This window comes from Neoarius graeffei, chromosome 14, assembly GCF_027579695.1.
Source record: "Neoarius graeffei isolate fNeoGra1 chromosome 14, fNeoGra1.pri, whole genome shotgun sequence".
Taxonomy (NCBI): domain Eukaryota; kingdom Metazoa; phylum Chordata; class Actinopteri; order Siluriformes; family Ariidae; genus Neoarius; species Neoarius graeffei.
The window spans coordinates 23,544,932-23,557,333 of NC_083582.1; the positions used below are offsets into that span (position 1 = coordinate 23,544,932).

Below are 12,402 nucleotides of genomic sequence, written 5' to 3' on the forward strand. Positions count from 1 at the left end.
GTCTGTGTGGATTTCCTCCAGGTGCTCCGGTTTCCTCCACAGTCCAAAGACATGCAGGTTAGGTTAATTGGTGGCTCTAAATTGACCGTAGGTGTGAATGGTTGTTTGTCTCTGTGTCAGCCCTGCGATAACCTGGTGACTTGTCCAGGGTGTACCCTGCCCTTCGCCCATAGTCAGCTGGGATGGGCTCCAGCTTGCCTGCGACCCTGTAGAACAGGATAAGCAGCTACAATATGATGGATGGATGGATGGATGGATGGAAGAACAGTGCACACCACTGTTAAAAGAAACCTATTTCTTTCTTTTAAAAAGAACAACTTTATTCATCACACATACACTTGTCAAATTCCTCTCTGCATTTAATCCATCTGAAGCAGTGAACACACACATGCTCACACATGTGAGCAATGAGTATACACACATACCCAGAGCAGTGGGCAGCCATACTACAGCACCCAGAGAGCGGTCGGAGGTTAAGTGTCTTGCTCAAGGGCACCTCAGCCTAAGGCCGCCCCATGTTAACCTAACCGTATGTCTTTGAACTGTGGGGGAAACCAGAGCACCCGGAGGAAACCCACACAGGCATGGGGAAAACATGCAAACTCCACACAGAAAGGCCCCCGTCGGCCGCTGGGCTCGAACCCAGAATTTTCTTGCTGTGAGGTGACAGTGCTAACTACTACACCACTGTGTACATTCCTGTAGTAATGTTCAGTACATTAAAGGTGAGAAAAGCTCTAATCTGATTCATTTGTTTTTATTTTTTATGTCACAAAACCCTGCAATTTTAACAGGGGTATGCAGACTTTTTATATTCACTGTACATCAGTTTTTATTACACATTACTTTCTAGAAAACATGAAGAACATGAAGTTAAAGTGTTACATTTCTGTTAAAGTAAGCATAACAACTTTGAAATTGTCCAATGGGACAATTTTTAAACCTTGACATATGATATACATTACTCTGATGTCAGCTATACCTCCTGGTTGCAAAGACAGCAGGAGACTATAGTGAATTTTAAGTGCAAGCTGAATTTGTTTTCAAAAATGTTATGTTGTGTTTGGTTTCATATCAGAATTGCAAAAGTGTTCATTAATACATTCATCTTTTACCGCATACTATTGAATAGAACACCTTTCCAAACCAACAGAGGAGACAGGAAAGATAATTGGTTCAAGAAGCTCTGTCAGTTCTATTTTTCCTAAATAAACTTCTTGATAGATTCTTCAGTGAGATTATAATCAAGGAGCATCGGGTTCTTCGGCTACTCAGGTGTTTTTGCAACTAAGTTGCATGCACATCTCTTTTTTGCTTACAAAGAATAAGTTTATGACACTGAACTGTATAGTTTTTCATTAACCTTCTGTAACCATGTTCTTACTGGGGAGGTTAAAGTAATACAGACATCTAAATAAATTCGCTCTTCCCTATGACTCCACGAAAATAAATATGATAATTTTCACCCACAATGTGATTGTGAATAATAAGCCTTTGATAATAAAAGAGTGAAAAAAAAAACACCAAAGCAGCACAATGGTGCAGACGGGAACAGCGGTGCCTTGTTGTGATGTAGATCAGGGAATCTCCAGAAACCGGAAGTGCACACACAGTGGCTGAAGCCAGGACTTTTAAACATCATTTTCCATCACTACCAAAGGAATATAGACAAGCCCAGTCACATAATAACATGGCAGTTTATTTACAAGCTGGGATAGGCTCCAACTTGCCTGCAACCCTGTAGAACAGGATAAAGCGGCTAGAGATAATGAGATGAGATGAGCTTTCAGGTAATAAAATAAATAGAGTAGATCTAAACTAGCACTGTTCTGGTACACTGGCTGCAGTCTAGGGACTACTTTCCATTACAATTGTCTACATTATGTCACACCTGCGTGTTGTGGTGTGCATCAGACTGACTCTAGGGCGCACTCCGGACAGCATGCACACCTTAAACGACTCACACCTGCACAGGATTAAGGCGCAATCAGCGCACCTATATAAAGACCCGGAAAACACTCACAGATCGTGAAATATTGTTTGCTTCTCTTTGTTTCCAATCCTTGATTTTCTGGTTTTTGTGGTTGTTTCCTGCCTAACCTTTGATTGACTGTTTGTGCCTTGCTCGCCTGTTTCACCGTTTCTTGATTTATGTTCGCTGATTCGGATTGTTTGCCTATTTTTACTTTTCTTAAGAATAAATTATCTTCTGCACTTACATCCTGATAGAATACTTCGCCCACCTGACACACTAAGCGACATATCTCTGTGCCACACTCTGCTTTTGGGAGGTTAGTATTCAGTAGGCAATTGCTGAATTGGAAAACAATTATTTTATCTTGGCCTGAGTTATAACTTATTGACAGGAATTACTGATGCTGGAGTCTCATGTCGAAGGCAACACATGAGTACCCCATGACATCTAGTGATGAGTCTTCTCGTGGGAAAGCAATCCTATCCTGGAATGGAAACTTTGCTGCAAGCGTTGCAGGTATATATATAGCACTAGTGTCTAGACAGGTGCTGGCACTGGCTTTCCTCCTGGCCCTTTACTCATTAAGCTGCTTTGTCTTATTTGTTTCAAACCCTTTAGGCAGGTTTGTAGCCACTTCACACAATCGTAAGGGGTAGCTTCCTGGGAGTCAGTATCGATGCTGCATGCCTTGAGATTTTGTTTCAGTGCATCTTTATGATGGTGTAGCACTGTTGCCTCACAGGAAGAAAGTTCTGGGTTCAAGTCCTGTGGTCGATGGGGGCCTTTCTGTGTGGAGTTTGCATGTTCTCTGTGTGGATTTCACCATGTAAAGAGTCATGTTTTGTTCACGTTTTTTTTTTTTTTTTGCTGGATCTGCCTCATAGTAAATATCATGTCTGTGGTCCCTCTGCCCTGCCTGAATCCACACTGGGATTCTGGATATATTGAGTCAACCAGGTGTTCAATCAACCTATTAAGTAGAACACATACCAGTATTTTCCCTGTGATGGAAAGAAGACATATGCCTCTATGGTTGTCACAGATGTTATGGTTGCCCTTTTGCTTGTATAAATGTACAAAGAGGCATCCTTGAAGTTGTGAGGAACTGCTCCCTTCTCCGATATCAGTGCAAATGTAGTTGGGTGAATTTGCTCCACATATACAATGCCTTGCAAAAGTATTCATCCCCCTTGGTGTTTGTCCTGTTTTGTTGCATTACAAGCTGGAATTAAAATGGCTTTTTTTTGGGGGGGGGGGGGGGGGTGTTAGCACCATTTGATTTACACAACATGCCTACAACTTTAAAGGTGAAAATTTTTGTTTTATTGTGACACAAACAATAATTAAGATGAAAAACAAATTTGGAGTGTGCATACATATTCACCCCCCAAAAGTCAATACTTTGTAGAGCCACCTTTTGCTGCAATTACAGCTACAAGTCTCATGGGGTATGTCTCTATTAGCTTAGCACATCTAGCCACTAGGATTTTTGCCCATTCCTCAAGGCAAAACTGCTCCAATTCCTTCAAGTTAGATGAATTGCATTGGTGTACAGCAATCTTCAAGTTGTGCCGCAGCTTCTCAATTGGATTGAGGTCTGGGCTTTTATTAGGCCATTCCAAGACATTTAAATGTTTCCCTTTAAACCACTCCAGTGTAGCTTTAGCAGTATGTTTAGGGTCATTGACCTGCTGGAATGTGAACCTTCGGCCCAGTCTCAAACCTCTGGCTGACTCAAATAGGTTTTCCTCCAGAATTGCCCTGTATTTAGTGCCATCCATCTTTCCTTCAGTCCTGACCAGCTTTCCTGTCCCTGCAGATGAAAAATATGCACACAGCATGATGCTGCCACCACCATGCTCCACTGTAGGAATGGTGTTCTCAGGGTGTTGGGTTTGCGCCACACATGGCATTTCCCATGATGGCCAAAAAGATCAATTTTAGTCTCATTTTACCAGAGAATATTCTTCCATGTGTTTGGGGAGTCTGCCACATGCTGTTAGGCAAACTCCAAATGTGTTTTCTTAAGCAATTACTTTTTCTGGCCACTCTTCCAAAAAGCCCCACTTTGTGGAGTGTATGGCTTAAAGTGGTCCTATGAACAGATCCTCCCATCTCCGCTGTGGGTCTTTGCAGCTCTTACAATGTTATCTTTGCTGTCTTTGTTGCATCTCTGATTAATGCCCTCCTTGCCTGGTCTGTGAGTTTTGGTGGATGGCCTTCTCTTGTCAGGTTTGTAGCGGTGACATGTTCTTTTCATTTTGCTATAATGGATTTAATGGTGCTCCTTGGGATATTCAAAGTTTGGGATATTTTTAAAACCCAATCCTGAGACATACTTCTTCACAACTTTGCCTCTGACATGTTTGGAGTGCTTCTTGATTCTCATGCTCCTTACTTAGTCGTATTGCAGAGGCAGGGCCCTTCCAGAACAGGTTGATTTCTACAGACATTTGCTTAGTTTACACATACCCAGGTATGTATAGAAACGGATAACCCCGCCTCTCCATTTTCAAAAATATCCACAATTACACCAGACTGTTCTCCAAAATATCTGCATTTACATGGATCCGCATAGATACGAGGCTAAGCGCTATTATGAGCATGCCAAACATATAGGTGGCAGAATCAGAATCAGAAGCCCTTTATTGTCACTAGTCACATGCCGTCAACCTGTCTGTACACATACAACATACAATTGACATAGGGTAGACAGGACAGGAAGACAGGGATAAAGATAAAAAGGAAACACAACATGAGGAGAGATAAGGAAAAAAAAAGAACCCCCCACACACACTATGCTCCTGTCAGGAGTACAGTGTGGGAACATTAAAAAAAACCTTTGCATAAGCACAACTACAACACAGGTACACTTTAAACATGGGACTTGAGGGGGGGGAATCAGGGGTAAGGGGGGGAGGGGGAAGGGGAGGAGGTAATCCAGCGCAAGCAAGCAGCCGTCCGCTCCTGCAGCCATGAAGGCGCTGGTCATGCACCCGCTTGTCACACTGGGAGTAAAAATGGCGACCGCGGAGAGTTAGAGAGGAAATTGAAAAATGAGAGTGTCTCCCGGCATTGACCTTCAGGGGGAAATGTTTTCTCAGCAACGGCCTAAAACATGGCCGGTTCTGTCTCAGGGCACCGAATGTCGATAAGATATGAATTGTTTGGTCTTTCCAGATGCAGTCTTTGCACGTCCTCACCGCTCGTCCATATCTGTCCATTCTATTCAAATTGATCTCCAAAAAATGTATTCCTTGCAAAGCTGAAAGCTGCTGCGAGATAACAACCATTTTGTGGTTAAAGTTCTGAATGTCCACAGTCCAAGTGCCAACAGCTTTGCCCACCACTCCAATATCGGGCAGCTTTGTGGGGCTTTGAACAGCTGCCACCATTGTCTGATTTCCTCGATATACCAGGGCAATGCCTAATCCAATCAGCAAAAGTCCTGTAATCATGGTTCCGAATAGGTAGATATCTTCAATGTCCTCCACAGAAAGAATCGCCAGGCACATGACCCGCCACCGCTCCCACGCGTCCATCGTGTAACCAGCCGCAAACGTTCCGAAAGGACAAACGGGTTCCCCCGAACCCAAAACTGTGTCAATTTCGTTAGGAGACCAGTTTATCAATTCCATGCTTTTTAGTTTAGAAAGTAATGCAGGAAGAGTCTCTCCAAAAAGTACAGCAGACGAGACAAGACACAGAGCACAAGCAGGGAAAAAAAGGAGGGAGACGGAGAACAGAATGCGACTGCCTTCCGTGGAAGCACGGGGAGAAAAACAATGTTGAAATGATGAGAGAGACAATGTGACAGTATAAGGAGAAGTATAAAGCCATATTAGCCTATCAGACTTGTGAAAATACAAATGACATGACGTCGGCGGCGACGTTGATAAGCAGCAAGCCTTTGTCTTGGTGGGAGGAAAAGTGCCTGAAAAACTGCGACCCTCCTCGCAGTCCTTCTCCTCTGCTCCTCATAAAGCAGTTGTAGTCCTATTTGCAAATGCAAACAAACCAAAAGTGTTTGCAAATATGTAAAAGGATGATCACCCGTGTTGCATCCATGAGACCATCAAACCAAAATATTGAGCGCCTGATGCAAATATTGTTCTGTGATGCATATCATGACGTCAGGAAAACCTAAAACTCCGTTTTCCACTATTTACACGCAGGCATAAAAACGGAGTTTTCAGAAATCTCCACTTTGCCCGGAGTTTTCAAAGATACTCATTTTCAGTGACTGAAACCTCTGTTTACATGTAAATGAGAGGTGCAACCACATAAATAAATATGCGTCTTCATAGATATCCGGCTACGTGTAAACGGAGCAATTATGTGACAGATCATGTGACACTTTGATGGCACATAGGTGGATCTTAATCAACTGATTATGTGACTTATGAAGTGAATTGGCTGGACCAGCTCTTATTTAGGGGTTTCATATGAAAGGGGGTGAATACCTATGCACACTCCAGATTTCTGTTTTTTCATCTTAATTATTGTTTGTGTCACAATAAAACAACAGTTTGCACCTTTAAAGTGGTAGGCATGTTGTGTAAATCAAATGGTGCTAACCCTCCAAAAATCCATTTTAATTCCAGCTTGACAAATACAAAGGGGGATGAATACTTTTGCAAGACACTGTAGGTACCACCATTTTGCATATTTCAGCAGGAATACCATCCAGACCAGGAGACTTCCCAGAAGAGGTCTGTTTGATGGTTCTTGTTATCTCCTCCAGTGATGGAGATACATCAAGTTCGTCTAGGATCTCCAGTTGGGGTATCACATCTAGTGCTTCTTTAGACATCAATGATGGGTGGTTGAGAAGACTATTGAAATGCTCAGCCCAGCGGCTTAAAATTGCTGACTTTTCAGTGAGTAGTGTTGTCCCGTCTGATGAAAGGATAGCTGCACTACCACTGGACTTTGGGCCATAAACAGCCCTAAGGCCCTTGTAGAACAGTTTTGTTTTATATTTGTCAACAGCTTCCTGAAGTTCTCTAGTCTTGTTGTCCCACCTCCTGTCTTCCATCTGGTGCAGTCTTTTTTGGACAGCACATTTTGTATTGAGGTACATTGACCTCTTTTCAATGGATGTTTTGTTGGCGATGTGGTCTTTGTGTCTCATCTCATCTCATTATCTCTAGCCGCTTTATCCTTCTACAGGGTCGCAGGCAAGCTGGAGCCTATCCCAGCTGACTACGGGCGAAAGGCGGGGTACACCCTGGACAAGTCGCCAGGTCATCACAGGGCTGACACATAGACACAGACAACCATTCACACTCACATTCACACCTACGGTCAATTTAGAGTCACCAGTTAACCTAACCTGCATGTCTTTGGACTGTGGGGGAAACCGGAGCACCCGGAGGAAACCCACGCGGACACGGGGAGAACATGCAAACTCCGCACAGGAGGGCCCTCGCCGGCCCCGGGGCTCGAACCCAGGACCTTCTTGCTGTGAGGCGACAGCGCTAACCACTACACCACCGTGCCGCCCTGGTCTTTGTGTGTGCTGTGTAATTTTTCTAGTAATTCCAAGATGTCACGGTCATTTTCATCAAACCAATTCTGATGCTTGCATTGAACAAAGGCCAGAGTGTCAGCACTAGCAGAGTAGGTGGCATCTCTAAATTGTTTCCATGCTCCTTCTGCATCCATTCCCAGCATGTCATTTGGTAGGGCTGCATTTTGGATATTTACCTTCAGTTTTTCTTGAATGGATGCTTTGGATATACTTGAGATGTTTTTCCTGGACAGTGGTTTATTCCTCCTGGTCTGCTTCTTTGGAATTATCTGAAGGGACATTCTGCTCCTGACCAACTTGTGGTCGGACCAGCACTCAGCACCACGCATGGCTCTTGTCAGCATGACATCACGGACATCTCTTTGCTTGATGATGACATAATCCAGCATATGCCACTGCTTAGAGCGAGAGTGCATCCAGGTAGTTTTCTGCTTATTAGGCTGTTGGAAGAAAGTGTTAGAGATAGCCAAGCTGTGTTCACTGGACTTTCCTAGAAAAAGCTGCCCATTGGAATTCATCTTCCCTATTCCATGTTTACCTATCACATTCTTCCAAACATCTGACTCGCATCTAACCCAGGCATATGGATTAAAGCAAAAAAAAAAAATCATCTGACTGAAAAAAAGCTCCATGTCGTTGGCCCCTACCACATCAGTGATGCGTCAAATTTTAAACTCCGTGTTGTCCATTATCCCCTCGGCCCCTACTTATAGTACATTTACGTAATTTTAACAATGACTAAAGCTAAGGCAAGACTTTACCATTGTCATTACTGGCTATAAATGATGAAACATCAAGTTTTCAGCGCAAAGTGCAAATTTATTTCAACAATACTTTAGTAATGCATAACAGTGGTTCAGAGAAAAGTGCAAGTGCAGTCGAACTTGAACCATGCTTTCAAAAGAGTGGAACAGAAAGAAAAATAAGAAAATCTGTTGAAATAAAGCCAGGAAACAAGAAAAGTAAAGTGAAAGTTCACTTTTTCTGCTTCTTCGCAGTGAAGCCAAAGGCATCTAGTTTGGCAACACCTGATGCCTGTTTTTGTTTCTTTTTCCTTGGCACAGCAGCAGGAACTTGCCATTATCGCCCATTTCATTTCGCCAAGCCCATCTCCACTTATTCTTTACCGTTTTGTCGATGTCTGACACATCTGTGCCTTCATTTAAAAGAAGTGCATCCATGCTGGCAAAACCGAAAGTAATTTGATGCGCTCTAGTGATGGAAATCGAAGGGCCTATGTCAGGTGGCCTTATACGCAGTACTCGAGTTGAGGGGGGATGTGGAGGCATCCCCCTTCTGAAATAAAAATCTCAAATCATCCCCCTTATAAAACGGCCATCCCCCCCATCACATCCCTTGTGCCATTTTACCAATTAATGTGGAAATTAGCCTACTATTATTTTAACAAATATTACTACCATTTCAACATTAGAGGCTTTGCGCAGTGATGGCCTACATGTAGCCGGATAAAAAAGACGCATATTTATTTATTCGGTTGCACCTCTCATTCACACCTACAGTACCAGTCAAACGTTTGGAAACGCCTCTAATTTAGTGGTTTTTCATTATTTTAAAATTTTCTGAATTGTAGATTAATACTAAAGTCATCGACATTATGAAGAAATATATATGGAATTATTTGGTAAACAAAAAAAAGTGTTAATCAAACCAGAATATGTTTTATATTTTAGATTCTTCAAAGTGGCACCTTTTGCTTAGATGACAGCTTTGCACATCTTGGCATTTTCTCAGTCAGCTTTATGAGGTAGTCACCTGGAATGGCTTTCAGTTTACAGCTGTGCCTTGTCAAGAGTTAATTTCTTGGATTTCTTGACCTCTTAATGTGTTTGAGACCATCAGTTGTGTTGTGAAGAGGTAGAGTTGGTATACAGTGAATGGCCCTATTTGAGTACTGCTCTAATCCATATTATGCCAAGAACTACTCAACTAAGTAAAGAAAAATGACAGTCCATCATTACTTTAAGATATGAAGGTCAGTCAGTCCGAAAAAGTTTGGGATGAGTTGGACCGCAGAGTGAAGGCAAAGCAGCCAACGAGTGCTCAGCACCTCTGGGAACTCCTTCAAGACTGTTGGAAAACCATTTTGAGTGATTACCTCATGAAGCTGATTGAGAGAATGTCAAGAGTGTGCAAAGCTGTAATCAAAGCAAAAGGTGCCCACTTTAAGAATCTAAAATCTAAAACATATTTTGGTTTGATTAACATTTTAAAGTTTACTAAATTATTCCTTATGTGTTGCTGCATAGTCTGGATGACTTCAGTATTCATTTACAATGTAGGAAAAAAATTTAAAAATAAAAACATCGAATTTGAAGGTGTTTCCAAACTTTTGACTGGTACTGTATACGGAGGTTTCAGTCACTGAAAACAGTTACTTTTGCAAACTCGGGGCAGAGTGGAGATTTCTGAAAACTCCATCTTCAGACACTCGTGTAAATCGGGAAAACGAAGCAGCAGTGGGCGAGAGGGCGCGCGCGAATATAATGAGTCATAGGTGTGAATCTTTCACCGAATGCCAATTGTCCCGGTTCTTCATGAAATCGCACGTGCACGCACAAATTCATTAGGTTAACTTTCAAGTAACTGTTCTTGTGCACTTGCAACACCGGAACCACTTTCCTGAATTTTGAGCTTCGGAGTATTGGCTTCCACTGTTTTCTGACCTTTTGTGTTTAGTGAATGAGACACTTCATTACACTCCACTGACTGACTTCCAATTCCGGACTTTTTTGAAAATGTAAAATATAGGCCTATGAGATGTTTTTTGGGACTTAATTTGTGTTGGTCCTTCACTATTAATTTTTGAGACTGACGAGGCACTAAATACTGTGGAATTATTTTCTCCTTACTGTGAAGTTTGGCATCTTAAACAAGTGTCGGGAAATCTTGCAGCCCGACTCTGCAGCCTCCAATGTTTAAGCGAACTGCTGAAACCATAATGTTTAAAGATTAAATCATAGGCTAATCAAACCAAAGAAAAATACAGCCTTTCCAGAACGTTGTCTGCCGAAGCCTGTTTAACCTACAAAAGGCTTAATAGCATAGATCTTGCTGCGGCTTCAACAGGGCTGTTTAGATTTTTTACCTGATCACCTTTCAATAGGCAAATATCATTATTATTATTATTATTATTATTACTATTACAATAGGCCTAGTATTAGTAGTAGGCAAGTAGTTGCCTAGTAGTAGGACAGCCAAATTGTTTCATCAGTGGAGCCGCCGTTAAAAGGAAACTGATGCGGAGTGCCGCGGCTCGCCTCGGGGTGAATCGCGTCCCGAGGCGCGGGGCTGGCCCACCCTGGCAGCGCTGGTTCATTGGGGAGAGGGCAGAGGCCGTTGGCTGCCAAGTTTGGGGAGGCTGGGACCTCCCCTGGCTGAGTTACGAGCGTGCAAAGTTGGGCTGGAGCCGCCGATAGAAACGAAACTCAAGCCGAGCACCGCGGCTCGCTGCCTACGCCTAGCCTCCCTGGGACTAGACAGTAGAGGAGGCTGTTATTTATTTATTTATTTATGCATGCCTATCTAGTGCAACAACTTGTTCCTTTACATATACTCAAACATAGCACATTTATTTATGCCTATCTAGCGCAACAACTTATTCCTTTACATATACTCAAACATAGCACAAGAAAGGGTTCAACAACAGGCAATCACAGCAGCTTGGTGAAGTTCTAAATCACATCGGTGTCAGACCTATGGGCCTACCCCCCTCCTTTTTTTTTCTTCCTCGGATCTGGCCATCCTTAAAAAAAATCAATTTCCTGTCCACCGGGTGAGCAAAAAAATTTTCAGTAGGGAGGGAGGGATTTTTTTATTTTATTTTTTTTAATGGATGAGTAAGAAATCGCAATGCTGTGTTTGCTTTTTTTTCAGTACTTTTTTATTACAAAAGCAGACACATATAATAAAATGACAGTTTAATCAACTGAAACTTGTACAAAAACTTTGTTAGCATTTTAAATGCTGACTGCAACATTTGCAAAACTTTTACAAAGGTACTTAAAATGTCCGACACACGGACTTTTTGTAGTTCTAAATCGACCATTAGGCCTAGTTCGGATGAAATTACACTATTAAAATGATCACTGAATGATTTGTTTTTCTGAATCTTTACTATTTTGTTGTTCGCTAGAATACCATTTTGCGATTTCACACTTAAGCAAATGTTTGAAAACTCCGGATCTCCTTCCTTCATGGTGGCTGCCATTTTTTTGTGCCTCACGGCTCATGCGCAGAGCTGATTTGACAGGGCTTTCCACAAGCGCCGGCCATACAGCCGACTACACAATTAAGTCCAGCTGGCTACTTTAATGACTATTATTTTTGTAGCCCACAGGCTCTAAATATTAATTTTCGATTTTAATAAAATTAAATGTTTATCTAACGGACTGACAATAATGTCAAACTGAACCGCACTCATTTAAGTTGTGATTCGTGCTGTTTGTACCGATAATAACCACAAATTCCCCGCCGACTTCGTTGATCAAGGGAGAGTAACTCATCCGCGGCCCTTACATGTGGTGTGTGTGTGTGCGCGCGCGCGCACTCGGCGGAGGCAGTAGTGTGTCGGGGCTGTCGGAGGCGACATCGGAGGGAACAGAAGCAGAGATAATGCTTATTTTGTCTCCAGTAAACCAGTCTTCTCTCGTTCAATTATGTGCTGGCATCAAAAGACACCGTTGGTTGTAAATGAAACCAAACTGAGTCGTTGGAGTGTATTTGCATACACAAATGGAGAAATGTTCGCTGAGTGTTTAATTGTGTAGCCCCACTGCAGACCGTTGTCATTGTTAATTCATAGCATGCTCAGTTGCGTGAATGTGTCATGCACTGAAAATAAGAGATTTACAAGCCAGGAACGCCTCATGATGCA

General features: G+C 42.5%; 1 protein-coding gene across 4 annotated transcripts in view; it reads right to left on the minus strand.

Moving 5' to 3' along the window:
• The window catches only part of si:ch1073-13h15.3 (inactive all-trans-retinol 13,14-reductase), an 87,303-nt gene that overhangs the window by 37,648 nt on the left and 37,253 nt on the right, over positions 1 to 12,402 (minus strand). The window lies entirely within an intron of this gene.